At 39.3% G+C, this 18,444-nt stretch overlaps 1 long non-coding RNA gene across 1 annotated transcript; it reads right to left on the bottom strand.

Annotated features, from left to right (window-relative positions):
- Positions 1–326: 326 nt before the first annotated feature.
- Positions 327–898, bottom strand: LOC145537078 (uncharacterized). Its single transcript, XR_014076183.1, has 2 exons — positions 739–898; positions 327–620 (listed from the first exon to the last, which is right to left on the bottom strand). It is a non-coding gene; the product is annotated as an uncharacterized LOC145537078 (long non-coding RNA).
- Between the last annotated feature and the right edge of the window lie 17,546 nt (positions 899–18,444).

Below are 18,444 nucleotides of genomic sequence, written 5' to 3'. Positions count from 1 at the left end.
TTGGGATTTATTGTAAAAAAATACATTGTTTGATCTTCATCCTGTTTCTGGTATAAAGCTCCTGAAATCCTGGGAGTTTCCTAAATGATAAGAGTGATAAAATTGGCATTTGCTATCCATAGCTGGTAGTTTTATTAGCCCACATGTGAGTTTATGCTAATGAGACTTTCAGAAAGCCAGAGGAGGGGGTTGCCAAGGGACCTGCCACTTGACTAGATGGTCGGAATTTCAGTGTCACCTGACTCGGAAATTTGTGTGTCCAATTTCAGTCGGAATTTGTGTCACCTCTGAAGAGGGGAGCGGCGCTAGAAATTTTAGTTCAGTCACCAATGGTAAATGCTTTAATTGACTGTGTGTCTGTAATGGGGCTTCCATAAGAACTTCAAAGGGCAGATTTGCATTGCTCCCTGCACAGTGAGCATGCCCACATGCCTGGGGGGAGCACAGCCCAGCTCCACGGGGACAGAAGCCCCTGCACTGAGGACCTTGACCTCTCCCCGTCTACCTCTTCATCTGGCTGCTCATCCGCATCCTTTACAATATCCTTCATAGTAAACTGGTGAACATTGAAGTCAATATTCCTCTGAGTCCTGTGAGCCACTCTAGCAAATTAACTGGACCTGAGGAGAGAGTTGTGGGAAACTTCAATATATAATCATAGGTCAGAAGCTCAGGTAACAACCTAGACTTTTGATTGACATCGGAAGTGAGTACAGTTTTATGAGACTGAGCCCTTACCTGTGAGATCTGATGCAGTCTCTGTGTAGATAGTGTCAGAACTGAGTTAATTGCTTGGTGGTGTTGGCAAACACATAGCAGACCAGACAGCCTTCTAAATCCCAGGTTGGATGGAGCACAGGGACCACAGCTGTCAGGCTAACATTAGAATTTCTGGTCTGAGTGACATTCCTGGTTGTCATCATCAATAAACAGTGGGCATTGTGATGTCATCCTCAGATTTTTTTGTGTGTTTGTTTGTTTTTCTAGTGGACTTCCCTTGTGGCTCAGCTGGTAAAGAATCTGCCTGCAATGCGGGAGACCTGGGTTCGATCCCTGGATTGGGAAGATCCCCTGGAGAAGGGAAAGGGCTACCCACTCCAGTATTCTTGCCTGGAGAAATCCAGGGACTGTACAGTCTATAGGGTTGCAAAGAGTCAGACACGACTGAGTGATTTTCACTTTCACTTTTGTTTTTCTAGTAGCCTGTCCTCAAGGCCCTGATTGCTCTAGGCACAAAGAAAAAGAGACTCTCTGGGGCTGAACAGTGGACCACTTTATGGGCTGAATTATGTCCCCTTCCTCTTGAAATCCTGTGTCAAAGTTTTAGCCCCCACTACCTTAGAACGTGACTGTATTTAGAGTCAGGGCCTTTAAATAGGTGGTTAAGTTATAATGAAGAGTGAGCTCTGATCTAATCTGGTGGCTTTGTAAGAAGAGGAATTTGGACACAGATGCCAGGGATGTGCTTACATTGAGGAAAGACCTTGTGAGGACAGGGAGAAAGCAGCCATCTGGAAGGCAAGGAGAGAGGCCTCAGGAAGAGCTCAACCTGCTGTCACCTTGACCCTGGATGTCTAGCCTCTAGAATTATGAAAAAAGTTCTGTTGCTTAAGCCCTTCAGTTCGTGTGTGTGTGTTGTTGGCAGCACCAGAAAACTAATACATTTAGAATCAGTAATCACTACACTTATTCTCCCTTCACACTTCCATCAGCCTTCATAAGCTTGACCACCTCCTCAGAATATATGCTTGGGAATATACCTGAGTTCAGGAATAATTTACATTGCATTTTCTTCTTTCTGTTTTCTTCATTGTGGACACAAGTTTCTATAATTCAGATATATTTCAGTTATATTCTTTTAAAAGGTATCTATCAAACAAACAAAAAATAACCCATATATTTGAAAAGTTTAAGTTTACCTACTGTTTCCTTATGTTACACATACTGCATTTGTTTAACAAATCATGAAGTGTAATAAACAATGTATATTATAAAATGTCAGAATAAAAAATAGGAAGTTAAATATGAAACATAGCATCATATGCTTTACCTAACTGATATTGTTCCGTATATTTAGAAATATCCAAATATTTGACTTTTTAAAACAGTCGTGCTTTGAACATCAGCTCTGTTGCTTCATCCCATACATTTTTGATGGTTCATTCTAATAGTAATGATAACTTATAACCTTTCAAAAACATAGCCACCGTTAGCTCTCAATAAAATTTCTTCTCTGTTTATATATATATCGGGAGACCAAATGTTGAGAGACTACTGAGGGGGTTCAGAAGATGTTTGAAAGTGAGAATGATTCCAGTTGAAATACAGCTGCGGAGGAACGTAGATCACTAGAAGAGTCAGCAGTGACAGAAGTGATAAAGAAATACAGTATGGGAGAGAAGGATCAAATTCAGGATACAGAAGAAATAAACTTGGAAGCAAACCAAGATTTATGTGACTTTTGATCAAATGTCAAAATACAGGATATAGACAATAAGTAAGGGAACCCACAAGCAACTGAAATATTTTAGTTTATTCCCAGCTGACATTCCCAATGACATTTTCTCACTTATTGGGGAAAAAGAACATTGAAAAATGAAAGATACTTTATAAATCACTTTGCCCTTCACCAATCAGCATCTAACCTTGCTATGCTTGTGTGGTAAAACATAATGCTTTAAGCCACAAAGCTCTTAGAACTTGAAAAGAGTGGAAAAGGATTTTTTAGAAAACCTTTCATCCTAAATGGATTTGAACAGCAGTACTACCCAGCTACCTACTAAAATAGTTTCTTCCGATAGAAATGTACTTGGATTATGCATGTATGCTTTTGGGTGAAATTCACTGGATCACCTTAGGAAAGGTAATAAAATAATAATGATAATGATGATAATGGATGCTGCTTTTTATTGGGATTTGTATGTACTCTACTTTAAGAAAAATTGTAATAATGGCTCAATAATATATAAGATTACAGGTGAGGAAATCAAGGGTCATATAGTGTAAATACTTTACTTGTGACCTCAGGCCTGGCAAGTGGTTGAGATGGAATTTGAGATCAAGCTTGGCTGACTCAGAGCATCAGCTCTTAACTTCTGCCTCCAGTCTCTGTGCCCGCTATACTACCACCCTCTCTTGATCATTAAATGCCTGTTATCTTGGCTCCTTGTGTTCCTTGACAATACAGATCTTGTTCCCACCTCAATATCTTTTCATTTACTGTTCTTCCTGCCCAGAACATTTCTCTCTAGAAATTTCTTCTTATGACTTGCTCCTGTTGCTTCTTGATCTCAATTCAGATAGCCTCTCCTCAGGAGGTTTTCCTAACCAGCCCATTAAAGTAGCCCAGTTACTATCACATTAAGCAATTTTATTTCTTCATAACATTTGTCAGTAACGGATATTTTCTTATTTTTATCTGTAAATAGGGTTATCTCTTCCCATCCCCTTCACCAGGGATATAAGTCTTATTTCCTGAAAAACGGCTTAACAACACATAAATATATTCTCAACAGATATTTGATTGGTGAATCTCATTTAACTTATATAACATATACTTTTAAAAGGCATGATTATCCTTAATTTTATTAAAATTTTTAAACTAATTGAAATTCACAAAAGTGAGATATCTTTCCAATGACTGCTGAGTTAATATGCAGCCAAACTGGAATTCAGAAACAGGTTAGCGTTACTCTGAAACCCATGCTCTTATTCAGAAAGCTACACTGCCTCAAGAGAGGTGACAATTCCAGGAATCACTAGCCTGTGTAACTAAGGTGTCTGCTTCAGGAATGCCCTTAAAAAATAGTGGATGTTAGAAAATGGTACTGAAGAATTAATTTACGGGGCAGCAATGGAGAAACAGACATAGAGATTAGATTTACAGACATGAGGAGAGGGGAAGAGAGAGTGAGATGTATGGAAAGAGTAACATGAAAACTTACATTACCATGTGTAAAATAGATAGCCAACAGGAATTTGCTATATGGCTCAGGAAATTCAAACAGGGGCTCTGTATCAACCTAGGGGGCTGGGATGGGGAGGAAGATGGGAAGTAGGTTCAAAAGGGAGGGGACATATATATACCTATGGCTGCATGTTGAGGTTTGACAGAAGACAATAAAATTCTGTAAAGCAACTATCCTTCAATAAAAGTAAACAAATTTAAAACAAAGAAAAAAAATAGTGGCTATCTGATAAAATGCCCCTGAAAAATAGTGGATATCTGATTCTTTGGAAGTTGTATTGGCACAGAAGTGCAATAAAAAAGACAGAGTAGAAAATCTTTAGTTATCATTTCAATTAAAATTTTTACATCATAAAAAAACATAATTGAAAGTCAAGGGGGAAAACTATGATGCTTTATTTTAGAAATGTTAAAAGAAGAATGGTACACTAAATCTCAGAAGGTATCTTCAGGACTAAACTATTAATTGGTACTGTTTTATCTGGTTATCTATAGGACCATTTGCATTTCGAAACTATGAAGGGGATATTTTCAAGAATTGTATTTAAGCTAGAATGAAATTAAAAGGTAACACTAGCAAAAATCTGAAAGAATCAGTTTATGTCGATAGCTATCTCTATCTATCTGTAACACAGGTGTGAATTTTTAGGAAGGAGCACCAGCAGGAAACAAAGTAAAAAACTTCCCGTCACCAGTTCCATAGGAAAGCAATCCTTGTCTGAGTCAGAAAACTAAAGTCATTAGAATTCCAAAACCTGAAAAATAATATAAGATTATTTGCAGATTGGTGTATTGCTTCCAGAAGGAAAGATGTATGATGTTAAAAATGACTGTTGGGTTCATTTTCTGAAAGCCTGGCAGTCTGTCCAGATGGGAGTGTGCTCATTTCTACGTCCCTGCATTAGTTGTACTTTCCATCTGTCTCCACTTCAGTCCCTGATGGGGCTGTTCTAGCCCAGTGTAGTACAGCGCAGATTTATGCTGTAACGCTTTGTACCTGTGTCTAGGAGCTCACATGGTAACAAGGGAAATGGGTAAAAATGTTTAAACGTCTATGTTCATTTGGTTTTCTTAGGGGACCAATTCAGATTAAAAAGGGAAGTTTAAGAGAGATTTATCAGAAATCACTATATCTGGTATTTAGAATAGTCTTTCATTTTTTCTTCAATAGTTATAATATTGAGGATTATTTTTCTTAAGGTTAAGGTTAAGTAAAAGTATAGCTACTTTTACTTAAGTATATGATGTTTTACTTAAAACATAAGGCAAAATAATCTATGAAACAAACCACAATAAATGGAAATGGTTTCTGGATATTTTCATTAAATGTAATCAAGATAATTCTACTCTTTACATTTCCTGATAACCTCAAGAAAACTATAATTAATAAAACCATGTGGTATGTTAAATAATACCAAAGGTACGTATAGGATGTTGATTTGATGTGTCATGAATCTCCACAGAATATTATATTTATTATTCTGTTTTAGGATGAGGAAACCGAGGCAGAGAGGTGTTACTAAACTTGTACAAAGTTATATATCAGTGAGCATCAGATATGAGATTGCAGCCCAACAATCTGACTCCAGAGGCCAAGCTCTGAGACACTAATCTGTGCTGCTATATTAGCAGACATGTTTATTTTGCATTACTGTCATCTCAAGAAAAATCCTTATTGGCTGAAGTGCTGGGCAAATTAAGAATTACTTTGGCATCAAATTGCTCCACATAAATAAAATTTCCCATTACTTTAACATATTCCTTTAAGTAGCCAATACTTTTGATGAGTATTTATTCTAAAGAGAACTGCGTACTTTCCTGACTTCTTTGCCAGAGTTAATCAGACTTTTTAAAATGCAGATTCTGAAACAACACTAGAAATATCTTAGATCTTTAAAGTTTGTTCTGTAGGTAATGGGTTCAGAACCATGGGAATATCTGAGGCTGTTTATGTACCCTTCCTAAACACTGCTTCTTCTTCTCTTATTTTTTCTGGTTTTTATCTCCTCCAGATAGTTTTCTGCATTCTTCACTGTAGACATGATTTCATACATTACTTATTCCTATGTTTTATTTTAATTCTAGAACATTTACCATCTTTTTGATTTACTACTTTAAATCATCTGTGGATTATTAGAGAAGTCTAATATCCAGGCTTGCAGGAATTGAATATAAACAGTAAAGAAACTCTTTGTGAGAATGTGATTTGTTTTCGTGTGGGTTAATTGTTTAAAATGTAATGCTCAGCTGACTCTAGGCCTAAGAACTGTTGTGATTCACTCTTAATTAGCTTCATAATTGAGAGGAGGAGACAGTCATCTTGAAAATTCCTTTCCTATAGAATCAAGATGATTATCTCTGACTGTTCCCTTGCCTCTTTCCCTAGTCTGGCTCTTTCCCCATAGCTGCCTCCCTGCGGCCTTTCCCACATGTTCTGTCCTCACCGTCACATCTCCTTCACCACCTTCTGCTGCTCCTGTGGACAACACTGCGACTTCTCTCTCCAAACCTTCATCTTCAATAATCTAGTCTTTAATTTCCAGTTGCTGAATTTCTGGATGAGATTGCAAACAAAAAATCAGCTTTTAAATTCAGTGCATCATTCCCCACCCCGCCTCAGGCAACTGTGAAGTAGTGGCTCAGATGGTAAAGCGTCTGCCTACAATTCGGGAGACCCAGGTTCGATCCCTGGGTCGGGAAGATCCTCTGGAGAAGGAAATGGCAACCCACTCCAGTACTCTTGCCTGGAAAATCCCATGGACGGAAGAGCCCGGTAGGCTACAGTCCATGGGGTCACAAAGAGTCAGACACGACTGAGCGACGACTTCACTTCGTCATAGCTAAGTTTAGAAGTCTCAGGTTCAAGTTCCAGCTGGGCCACTGATTAGCTTTGTGAACTTCCCAGAACACATAATCTCTGTGTTGCTTGGTTCTTTCTCCTGCAAATAGGCAAAATAACACTAATCCCAAGAGTGTGTGAGGGGCGAGGACATTCCCTGGGGGACTCCAGCTGGGGTCATCCAGCCGCATGCCACAGCCGAACTCTGGTCTACCTGCCCTCCATTCTGAAGAAAGCAGGTGCTTCCTTCTCCCCCTCACTTCAGGCTTTCTCTGACTCAGCTGTGTCTCCATCCATCACTCTTGGCTCCAGAAAACGTGGTGAGACTGCCTCAGGGACTTCATCCTAAACCCTTCTGCAGCCATTTCACACAACTGCCCTTGTAGCCTCCGAGACTGGGGAGACTTTAGGGAACTTGCCGGTTGTCTAAATCCATTCCAGGAAAAGGAAGGCATCCAGAGCTTTCGTGCTCTCATATACCTAAACTTGTGAGATGTTCTTGGAATACTGAGTCCTTTTGAAAGCCTCTCCAGCTTTTAAATCTCTCACTTTATCTCTGATTCGCTAAATGGTCCAGTGTCAAAAAGAAACACTGTCTCTCAGTCAGAATCCTTCCAAATATTTTCTTAAAACTAGAAAATCAAGTTCGTTCATCTTTTTTGCCACTAATTATGGCATAACAATCCTCAGCTGAGATGATGGAGGTTTTTTGCTCTAGTTTGAATGAGGAAGGCCCACAGAGTCAAAAAAGGACATGGCAGGCAGGAAAAGTGTGATCAGTTAGCACATCAAAATAGCATCTTGCTACAAATCATGACTGGAGGGGTATGGCCAACGGTGACAAGAATATTCTCTTTTAGTAAAGAGATGTTTACTTTACCCTGTAAGCTTAATAATTCTAATAGAGAAATGGGCCTGATTTCCTAGGGCTCCCTGTAAAAAGTTTTTCCTCTTCCAGCTTGTCTTCCTTAATAATTCTAATAGAGAAATGGGCCTGATTTCCTAGGGCTCCCTGTAAAAAGTTTTTCCTCTTCCAGCTTGTCTTCCTTTCGAGAAGTTTTTATCCTCTCATTCTCTGTAATCATGCCTTTTCTTCACACAGACTGACCCTTGCCTGGCCCAACTGAAGTGTGATGCTTGTTGTAGTCAGTGTTCTGAGAGACAGTTGGCTCAGGAAACATCTTTTATGGGAAATCAGCCTCAGAAAATCATTTTACATATTATATACCTTTCTCTGTATCACATGCACATTAGCTTAATGAAGTTTCTGGGGAAAAAAAATTACAAGAAACATGTTTAAATTTGACCAATTTTCCTGCAAACATCCAATGACAATACGCATTTTAAGTAACATATATGGGAAATGCTCCTTTGGAGAATGTTTCTGGAGTTAGATTCTTTTAACTTCTGAGGGTGATTCACATTTGAAAGTAATTTTAGGGGCCTCTGTCAATTCCCAGTGCTTCCAGTCCCAGCCTGTGGCCAGGAGTTTGTAAAACACGAAATTCCATAGAGGTGCCTTGTCTATATCAGTGAGACTTAGAAACCAATATTTTCAAAAAGTCATCATGTATGCATTGTTCTTATCTCTTTGGGAAAATATATAGGTATTTTGGATAACATATAAAGAGAGACAAGTTTATGCAAAATACCCCGAGCCCTTAAATAATGTATAAACTTCAAAGCCTACTTGAGTTTTATTCAATTCTTTTGTCTCAGGAAGTTTACAGTTTAGCTAATGTTTCCGTCCCTTCTGGTTCATATCACATCAATCTGTCCTTGACAAGAGATTTGACACTCTATCTTTCCACAGTCAATACATGATATTTTTCTTGAAGAACTAGGGACACTTTCATTTTGGGAAAAAAAAAACACAGGCTAATATTTGCTTCATTGAAAGCTTGACCACTTTCATAGTAGAGTTTCAAGTATCTGCAGATCTGGGATATTAGAAGACAAACTGAAATCAAAATTTAAAAAACAGATTATCCTTGGTGCTGGGAAATTCAGTATGATGTGTTTTGGTGTACCTGTGTGTCTGTGTGTGTGTATTTAAACTATGACTTACCTTATGTCCCACTTTGCGTCCTTGTTAAATTCAGACCAAAGTTTGGGTAGTGGCTAATCCAATATTATCCCCCATACTTAGATTAAAATATAAGTGGATACAAGTGCAAGGGTTAGTAGTCTCTGAAGTTAAAAAAAATTCTGAAGTTTATAAACACTCAACATTTTAAATGTTGAAGTTGGATATGAAGTTTCTCTTAAATGTGTTTCCAACGTCTTAGAAATGTTAGAATCCAACCTATGGAGTACTAAATGCTCTAACTCTGGCAAAATGATTTGCATATAAACATAGGAAAAAAGGCAAGGAAGATCAAACCAGAAAAATAATGAGACTCAGCAGCAAGCACGCTATTGTGTTTGACATGACATGAATGGTGGCTTTTTAAAGGGATTGCAGGTTGTTAGTTGGTAGAGGGTGTGGCATTGCTCTGGTGGAAAATAAACACCACATGGCAGATGTTGGACTTAAGCCTTGCCCTGTATTATTTAAACCGAAAAGAAACCAAGAGTGTGAGGCATAAAGCAAGAGGCCAAGGGGTTCGCTCTCTACCCTTAGCTCTTCTGGGAGACATCTGGCCAGAGATCCTAGAGTACTGGGAAGCCTACTGAATTGGAGACCTATGGGTTTTTTTCTCCAGCCATTATTGAGATAAAGTTGACATATAACATTCTGTAAATTTAATGTGTACAACTTGGTGATTTGATACACACATATATTTTTAAAAAAACTAACCACCATAAACTTAACAAAGCTATTACCACATATTTGCAATTTCTTTGTATGTGTGATGAGAACATTTATGATTTATTCTCTTAATTACTTTCAAGGCTATAATTGAGTATTAATAATACTCACCACACATACATCATATGCCCAGAACTTATTCATCTTATAACTGGAAGTTTCTATCCATTGACTGACAGCTCAGTTTCCCTACACACCAAGGCACTTTTTTGATAAATGTTGCTCAAATGGTCATGTTTATTCTTAGTAAAATTTGATAAAGTCTTAAAATGCATACTGCCTTCTTAATTTTTTTCCTTTGATCTTTTGATTTTTAAATATTATCTATTTTGTTCTTGCTGTTGTTGTTCAGTTGCTAAGTCATGTACGACTCTCTAACAACACTATGTCTTCAGCATGCCAAGCTACCCATCCTTCACTATCTCCCAGAGATTGCTCAAACTCATGTACGTTGAGTTTGTGATGCCATCAAACAATCTCATCCTCTATTGCCCCCTTCTCCTTCTGCCCTTAATCTTTCTCAGCATCAGTATTTTTCCCAGTGAGTCAGCTCTTTGCATCAGGTGGCCAAAGTACTGGAGCTTCAGCTTCAAATCAGTCCTTCCAATTAATATTCAGGGTTGATTTCCTTTAAAATTGACTGGTTTGCTGGTTTCCTTTAAGATTGACTCCTTGCTGTCCAAGGGACTCTTCGAGTCCTCTCCGATACCACAATTGGAAAGCATCAATTTTTCACCGCTCAGCCTTCTTTACGGTCCAACTCTCAAATCCATATATGACTACTGGAAAAACCATAACTTTGACTAGATGGACCTTTGTTGGCAAAATGATGTCTCTGCTTTTTAATACACTGTCTAGGTTTGTCATAGCTTTCCTTCAATGGAGAAAGCATTTCTTAATTATAGTGCAGTCACCGTCTGCAGTGATTTTGTAGCCCAAGAAAATAAAATCTGCTACTGTTTCCATTTTTCCCCCATCGATTTCACAGGAAGTGACAGGACTAGATGCCATGATATTACTTTTTGGAATATTGAGTTTTAAGCCAACTATTTCACTCACATCTTTCACTTTCATCAAGAGGCTCTTTAGTTCCCCATTGCTTTCTGCCATAAGGATGGTTCAGTTCAGTTCAGTGCAGTCACTCAGTCGTGTCCAACTCTTTGCAACCCCATAGACTGCAGCACTCCAGGCATCCCTGTCCATAACCAACTCTTGGAGCTTACTCAAACTCATTCCATTGAGTTGATGATGCCATCCAACTATCTCATCTTCTGTTGTCCTCTTCTCCTCCAACCTTCAATCTTTCCCAGAATCAAGGTCTTTTCCAAAGAGTTGGATCAGGTGGTGAAAGTATTGGAGTTTCAGCTTCAACATCAGTCCTTCTGATGAATATTCAGGACTGATTTCCTTTAGGATTGACTGGTAGTATCTCCTTGCAGTCCAAGGGACTCTTAAGAGTCCTCTCTATCACCACAATTCAAAAGCATCAATTCTTCAGCACTCAGATTTCTTTATAGTCCAATTCTCACATCCATACATGACTACTAGAAAAGCCATAGCTTTGACTAGACAGACCTTTGTTGGCAAGGTAATGTCTCTGCTTTTTAATATGCTATCTAGGTTGGTCTTAGCTTCTCTTCCAAGGAGCAAGTGTCTTTTAATTTCATGGCTTCAGTCACCATCTGCAGTGATTTTGGAGTCCCCAAAAATAAAGTTTCTCACTGTTTCCATTGTTTCCCCATCTATTTGCCATGAAGTGATGGGACCAGATGCCATGATCTTAGTTTTCTGAATGTTGAGCTTTAAGCCAACTTTTTCACTCTCCTCTTTCACTTTCATCAAGAGGCTTTTTAGTTCCTCTTCACTTTCTGCCCTAAGGGTGGTGTCACCTGCATATCTGAGATTATTGATATTTCTCCCAGCAATTTTGACTTCAGCTTGCGCTTCATCCAGCCTGGCATTTCACATGATATACTCTGCATATAAGTTAAATAAGCAAGCTGATGATATATAGCCTTGAAGTACTCCTTTCCGGATTTGGAACCAGTCTGTTGATCCATGTCCAATTCTAACTGTTGCTTCTTGATCTGCATAAAGATTTCTCAGGAGGCAGGTTAGGTGGTCTGGTATTGCCATCTCTTGAAGAATTTTCCAGTTTGTTGTGATCCACACAGTCAAAGGTTTTGGCATAGTCAATAAAGCAGAAATAGATGTTTTTCTGGAACTCTCTTGCTTTTTCAGTGTTCTACCGGATGTTGGCAATTTGATCTCTGGTTCCTCTGTCTTTTCTAATCCAGATTGAATGTATGGAAGCTCATAACTCATGTACTGTTGAAGCCTGGCTTGGAGAATTTTGAGCATTACTTTGCTAGCATGTGAGATGAGTACAATTGTGCGGTAGTTTGAGCATTCTTTGGCCTTGCCTTTCTTTGGGATTGGAGTGAAAACTGACATTTTCCAGTCCTGTGGCTACTGCTTAGCTTTCCAAATTTGCTAGCATGTTGAGTGCAGTACTTTCACAGCATCATCTTTTAGTATTTGAAATAGCTCAACTAGAATTCCATCACCTCCACTAGCTTTGCTCATAGTGATGCTTCCTAAGGCCCACTTAACTTCGCATTCCAGGATGTCTGGTTCTAGGTGAGTGATCACACCATTGTGGTTATCTGGATCGTGACGATCTTTTTTGTATAGTTTTTATGTGTATTCTTGCCACCTCTTTTTAATATCTTCTGCTTCTGTTAGGTCCATACCATTTCTGTCCTTTATTGTTCCCATCTTTGCATGAATTTTCCCTTGGTATCTCTAATTTTCTGAAATTTGATAATTTTCAGAAATACTGTATTACTCTCCACTTATTCTCAAGCAGCTAAGGAGCAAACATATCGACTGTGTGTTTATGTGTAACCACTGTCTGAAGAGGAAGCATAAGGGTGGTATCATCTGCATCTCTGTGATTGTTGATATTTCTCCCTACAGTGTTGATACCAGCTTGAGCTTCATCCAGCCCAGCATTTGGCAAATGTATTCTGCATCTGCAATGCGGGAGACCTGGGTTCGATCCCTGGGTTGGGAAGATCCCCTGGAGAAGGAAATGGCAGCCCACTCCAGTATTCTTGCCTGGAAAATCCCATGGACAGAGGAGCCTGGTGGGCTACAGTCCACGGGGTAGCAAAGAGTCGGACACGACTGAGCGACTTCACTTTCACTTTCATTCTGCATAGAAAATAAATAAGCAGGATGACAATATACAGCCTTGACATCCTCCTTTCCCAATTTGGAACAAACTCATTGTTTCATGTCCGATTTTAACTGTTGCTTCTTGACCTGCATACAGGATTCTCAGGAGGCAGGTAAGGTGGTCTAATACTCCCATCTCTTTAAGAATTTGCCACAGTTTGTTATGATCCACACAGTCAAAAGCTGTGTAGTCAGTGAAGCAGAAGTAGATGTTTTTCTGGCTTCTCTTGCTGTCTCTGTGTTAGCAATTTGATTTCTGGTTCCTCTGCCTTTTCTAAATCCAGCTTGTACATCTGGAAGCTCTTGATTCACTTACTGCTGAAGACTAGCTTGAAGGATTTTGAGTATTACCTTGCTAGCATGTGAAATGAGTGCAATTGTGCGGTAGTTTGAACATTCTTTGGCATTGCCCTTCTTTGGAATTGGAATGAAAACTGACCTTTTCCAGTCCTGTGGCCACTGCCAAGTTTTCCAAATTTTCTGGCATACTGACTGCAACACTTTAACAGCATCATCTTTTGCAATTTGAAATAGCTCAGCTGGAATTCCATCGCCTCCACTAGCTTTGTTTGTAGTAATGCTTCCTAAGGCCCCCTGACTTCACATTCCAGGATGTCTGGTTCTAGATAAGGCTCCACACCATCGTGATTATCTGGGTCATTAAGACCCTTTTTGTACAATTCTTCTCTGTATTCTTGCCACTTCTTCCTAATCTCTTCTGCTTCTGTTAGGTCCTTGCCTTTTCTGTCCTTTATTGTACCCATCTTTGTGTGAAATGTTCCCTTTTGTATCCAATTTTCCTGACGATATTTCTAGTCTTTCTCACTCTATTATTTTCCTCTATTTCTTTGCATTGTTTGCTTAAGAAGGCTTTCTTGTCTCTCCTTCCTATTCTTCGGAATTCTTCATCTAGTCAGGTGTATATTTCCTTTTCTCCTTTGCCTTTACCGTCTCTTCTTTCCTCAGCTATTTTTAAGACCTCTTCAGACAATCATTTTACCTTCTTGCATTTCTTTTTTTTGGATGGTTTTGGTCACCACCTCCTGTACGGTGTCATGAACCTCCATCCATAGTTCTTCAAGCACTCTATCAGATCTAGTCCCTTGAATCTGTATGTCACTTCCACTGTATAATCATAAGTGATTTGGTTTAGGTCATAACAGAATCTCCTAGTGGTTTCCTCTACTTTCTTCAATTTATGCCTGGGTTTTGCAGTAAGAAGCTCATGATCTGAGCCACAGTCAGCTCCAGGTCCTGTTTTTGCTAACTGTATGGTGCTTTTCCATCTTCAGCTGGAAATAATATAATCAATCTGATTACAGTATTGACCATCTGGTGATGTTCATGTGTGGATTCATGCCTTGTGTTGTTGGAAGAGGGTGTTTGCTATGACCAGAGTATTCTCTTGGCAAAACTGTTAGCTTTTGCCCTGCTTCATTCTGTACTCCATGGCCAAACTTGCCTGTTACTTTAGGTATCTCTTGACTGCCTGCTTTTGCATTCCAGTCCCCTATGATGAAAATGACATCTCTTTTTTGGTGTTAGTTCTAGGAGGCCTTGTAGGTCTTCATTGAACCGTTCAACTTCAGCTTCTTCAGTATTAGTGATTGAGGCATAGACTTGGATTATTGTGATGCTAAATGGTTTGCTTTGGAAATGAATCAAGATCATTCTGTCATTTTTGAGATTGCACCCAAGTACTGCATTTCTGACTCTTTTGTTGACTATGCGGGCTACCCCTTTTCTTCTAAGGGATTCTTGCCCACAGTAGTAGATATAATTGTCATCTGAATTAAATTTGTCCATTCCAGTCCATTTTAGTTTGCTGATTCCTAGAATGTCGATGTTCACTCTTGCCATCTCCTGCTTGACCACATCCAATTGACCTTGATTCATGGAGCTAAATGTCAGGTTCCTATGCAATGTTGTTCTTTATAGCATCAGACTTTACTTTTACCACCAGACACATTCACAAGTGTGTGTTCTTTCTGCTTTGGTTCAGCCTCCTCATTCTTTCTGGAGGTGTTTCTCAGCTCTCCCTCAGTAGTATATTGGATACCTTCTGATCTGGGGGCTCATCTTCTATCTTTTTGCCTTTTCACCCTGTTCATGGGGTTCTCAAGGCAAGAATATTGAAGTGGTTTGCATTTCCTTCTCCAGTGAGCCATGTTTTGTCAGAGCTCTGCACTATGACCTGTCCATCTTGGGTGGTCCCAAACGGCATGACTCATAGGTTCATTGAATTTGCCCAAGGCTGCGATGCATGTGATCATTTTGGTTAGTTTTCTGTGGTTGTGGTATCCATTCTGGAGGCCATGGGATTGTAGTTCTGACTTCTTCTGTATTCCCTCTGATGGATGAGGATAAGAGGCTTGTGCAAGCTTCCTGATGGGAGGCTCTTGCTGTGGAAAAAACTGGGACTTGCTGTGGTCGGCAGGACGATGCTCAATAAATCTTAATCCAACTTTCTGCTCATGGGTCAGATTGTACTCCTGCTCTATTAGCTGTCTGGCCTGAGGCAGCCCAGTCCTGAAGCCCTCAGTCTCTGTGGCAGAGCTACAGGCTCTATGGTGGGGCTAAGAGCGACCTCCTCCCAGAGGATCTATGGCAACATGCCCCTGCCTCCCACTACTGTGGCTGCCAGTGCCCTTGGCATGGCAGGCCGCTCTTGACCCGCGCCTCCACAGGAGACGCCCCCACACATAGGCAGGTCCAGCTCAGTCTGCTGTGAAGGCGGTGCTCCTTTCTCGGGTTCTGGCACACCCAAGGTTTTGTTTGGCCCTCCAAGTGCCTCTTGCCCCTGGTACTGTGGAAGTTCTGTAATCAAATCCCACTGACTTTCAAAGTCAGATTCCTTGGGGATTCCAGTCTCTTTGCCAGATCCCCAGGTTGGAAAGTCTCATGTGGGGCCTAGAACCTTCACAGCAGTGTGAGAACTTCTTTGTATGATTATTCTCCAGTTGGTGGGTCACCTGGAGGCTCTATGGTAGGGCTACAGGCTGCATTTGTATTATCAATGTACACACACATATATATATATTATGGTTTCTCACTCTATAATTTTTATTATTTCTGAACATCTAGTTTTGTCTTATTATTCTTAATATATTGCCTTTCATTACTATCCTTTTCATTTAAAATTCCACTTTATCATCTTTGATCTCTATTTTAAAAACTTCATGTACTTATCACATAACTTAATCCTTGAAGTGTTACAATAAATCTAGTATTATCACTATTTTAAGATAAAGAAATGAAGGCACAGACAGCTTAAGTAATTTGCCAGGGTTCACACAATTAGTAATTGCTATTCATTCATGGGTCTGACTACATTTAGAACCTGTGCTTTTTATGTCTATGAGTGACAGTGTATATACCTCTGTTAGTGAATTTTATGTTTGTGATTTACCTGCTTATTCCTTTATTTTTGGCTTAAATTTGTTAGTTTTCCCAAATTTTAAAAACTTACCTTTTAACTTGAATATATGAAATGCATTTTCTATCATGCTATCATATCCATTTCTATATTTTGAAAGCTTTTTTCCTATTTGTCATAGCATGATAAACATTAAGCAGAAGAATGTAGAGCAAGGGGAACTTGCAAAATACCATACTCTTTTGAAGACTTTTTCCAGATGTCCCACTGACAACTTCTGGTTTAACTTCATTGGCCAGAACTTAGTTACATGACCATGCCCAACCATTAGTGAGTGTGAAGTATGCAGAATTTCCCAGGACACATTGTCTAGGGTTTGGTTACTACGGGATAAGGGGAAAATGGCCATTGGGTGGGTCAGTAGCTTATGAGGCCTATTGAAAACAGAGAGGGAGAAGTCTTCTAATGTGGTTATTCAGGTGTAATCTCAATAAACAACCGAGGGACTCTTAAATATCCTAAACCACACCTGGGAAGTAGGTGTGAGAGTATGAATCAAGCAAAAGTTTTTCATTCATCATTCAGCAAATATTCACTGGAATATGAACTCCATAAGGGTGGTATTTTTATCTCTTTATTCTTTATCCCAGCACTTAAGTTGGTACTTAAAAATATCTGCTCAATGAGTGAAATCTTTACTGTGCATACATTACACCATTACATAGTTCTCAGTACTGTGTTTAGCCTTAAGAGTACAGCCATGAACTGCACTGTAGTTCATAAGAGAATGTGTCCTTATGAAATTTAAGAAACTATTGGGGAAGATTATGAATTCAAGACATAACTATGTGATTGAGAGAAATAGTGCCTATTTTTTTTCAGATTGAATAGTAGAGTCAATATTCTTTTTTGACCAATACCACAGAATTTCTATAATTTGTGTGTTTCATCTTCAAGTAATATATGACACAAATTATTAAATAATATTTTTAAATGTATTTAACCGATTAATTGATTTTCAGATATGTTTAAATAGGACACATTTGTACAATAACTATTAATTTGTTCACCCTACATATAAAACTTGGTGCATATATAGATTAATAGTTCCCTTTAAAAAAATGTTACCCCAGGGATTTACAGTCTGCTGCTGCTGCTGCTGCTGCTGCTAAGTCGCTTCAGTCGTGTCTGACTCTGTGCGACCCCATAGACGGCAGCCCACCAGGCTCCGCCGTCCCTGGGATTCTCCAGGCAAGAACACTGGAGTGGGTTGCCATTTCCTTCTCCAGTTCATGAAAGGGAAAAGTGAAAGTGAAGTCGCTCAGTCGTGTCCGACTCTTAGCGACCCCATGGACTGTAGCCTACCAGGCTCCTCTGTCCATGGGATTTTCCAGGTCTGCTCTAAAAATGAAAAATATCTATCTGCTCTTCATGTGGTCGGTGGATGAAACACTAATTGTTTCTGGGGACCTGGATTCAAGGATTAGTAGCTAAACTGCTATATTTACTCACTCATTATCTGGTTTGGGAGGAGCCCATGGGTCAAATAGGCTTATGTGAATCCATTTGGCAACTTTTATCTTTGAAGGTGACATAATATTTCTGAACTTAAAATTGTGTGTGTATTTATTTTTGTCGAGTTACTGAACCTGTACATTCAGCTGAATGCTGGAGGACTTTCAAAGAACTCATCTGCAGCTGCTGCTTAAAACGTATCTGAGATCGCTCTTTGATCATTACCTCTCAGAGCCTGAATAATTTTTACAACCTCCAATCTAGGAAGATTTATTTGGACACAGGATTTTTCATGTAAAGTTGTTTTTGCCTCCTCAGCTGCAAGCCCCATAATTTACCCCTTAAGATCTGCTCATTTTGACTTTTAAATATGATTTAAATCCAAGTACTTCTTATTACCTCCACATCACCCATCCTTGCCCTCTGAGACATCCTCTCTCGTCTGGACTATTTTGAAAGAGTCATAACTAGTTTCCCAGTCCTCCTTATTGTTCCCCTACAGTGCATAAGATCAGCCACAGTGAACTTTTAAAATTGTAAATCAGGTTACAGAACCCACAAATAATTGTCCTCAGATTTCAAATAAAATACAGACTCATATATCCCACCTACAATGTTTTGTACAATCTAACTCTGTCTCCATCCGTATCTTGTGTTCTTTCCTTCTCTCCTTTGCACACACTGGACCCCTTGCT

Source organism: Giraffa tippelskirchi, chromosome 1 (genome assembly GCF_054371585.1).
Source record: "Giraffa tippelskirchi isolate mGirTip1 chromosome 1, T2T-mGirTip1v1.2.pri, whole genome shotgun sequence".
Lineage (NCBI taxonomy): Eukaryota > Metazoa > Chordata > Mammalia > Artiodactyla > Giraffidae > Giraffa > Giraffa tippelskirchi.
The sequence above is the reverse complement of the archived record's forward strand: the minus strand, read 5'-3'. Positions and strand labels throughout refer to the sequence as shown.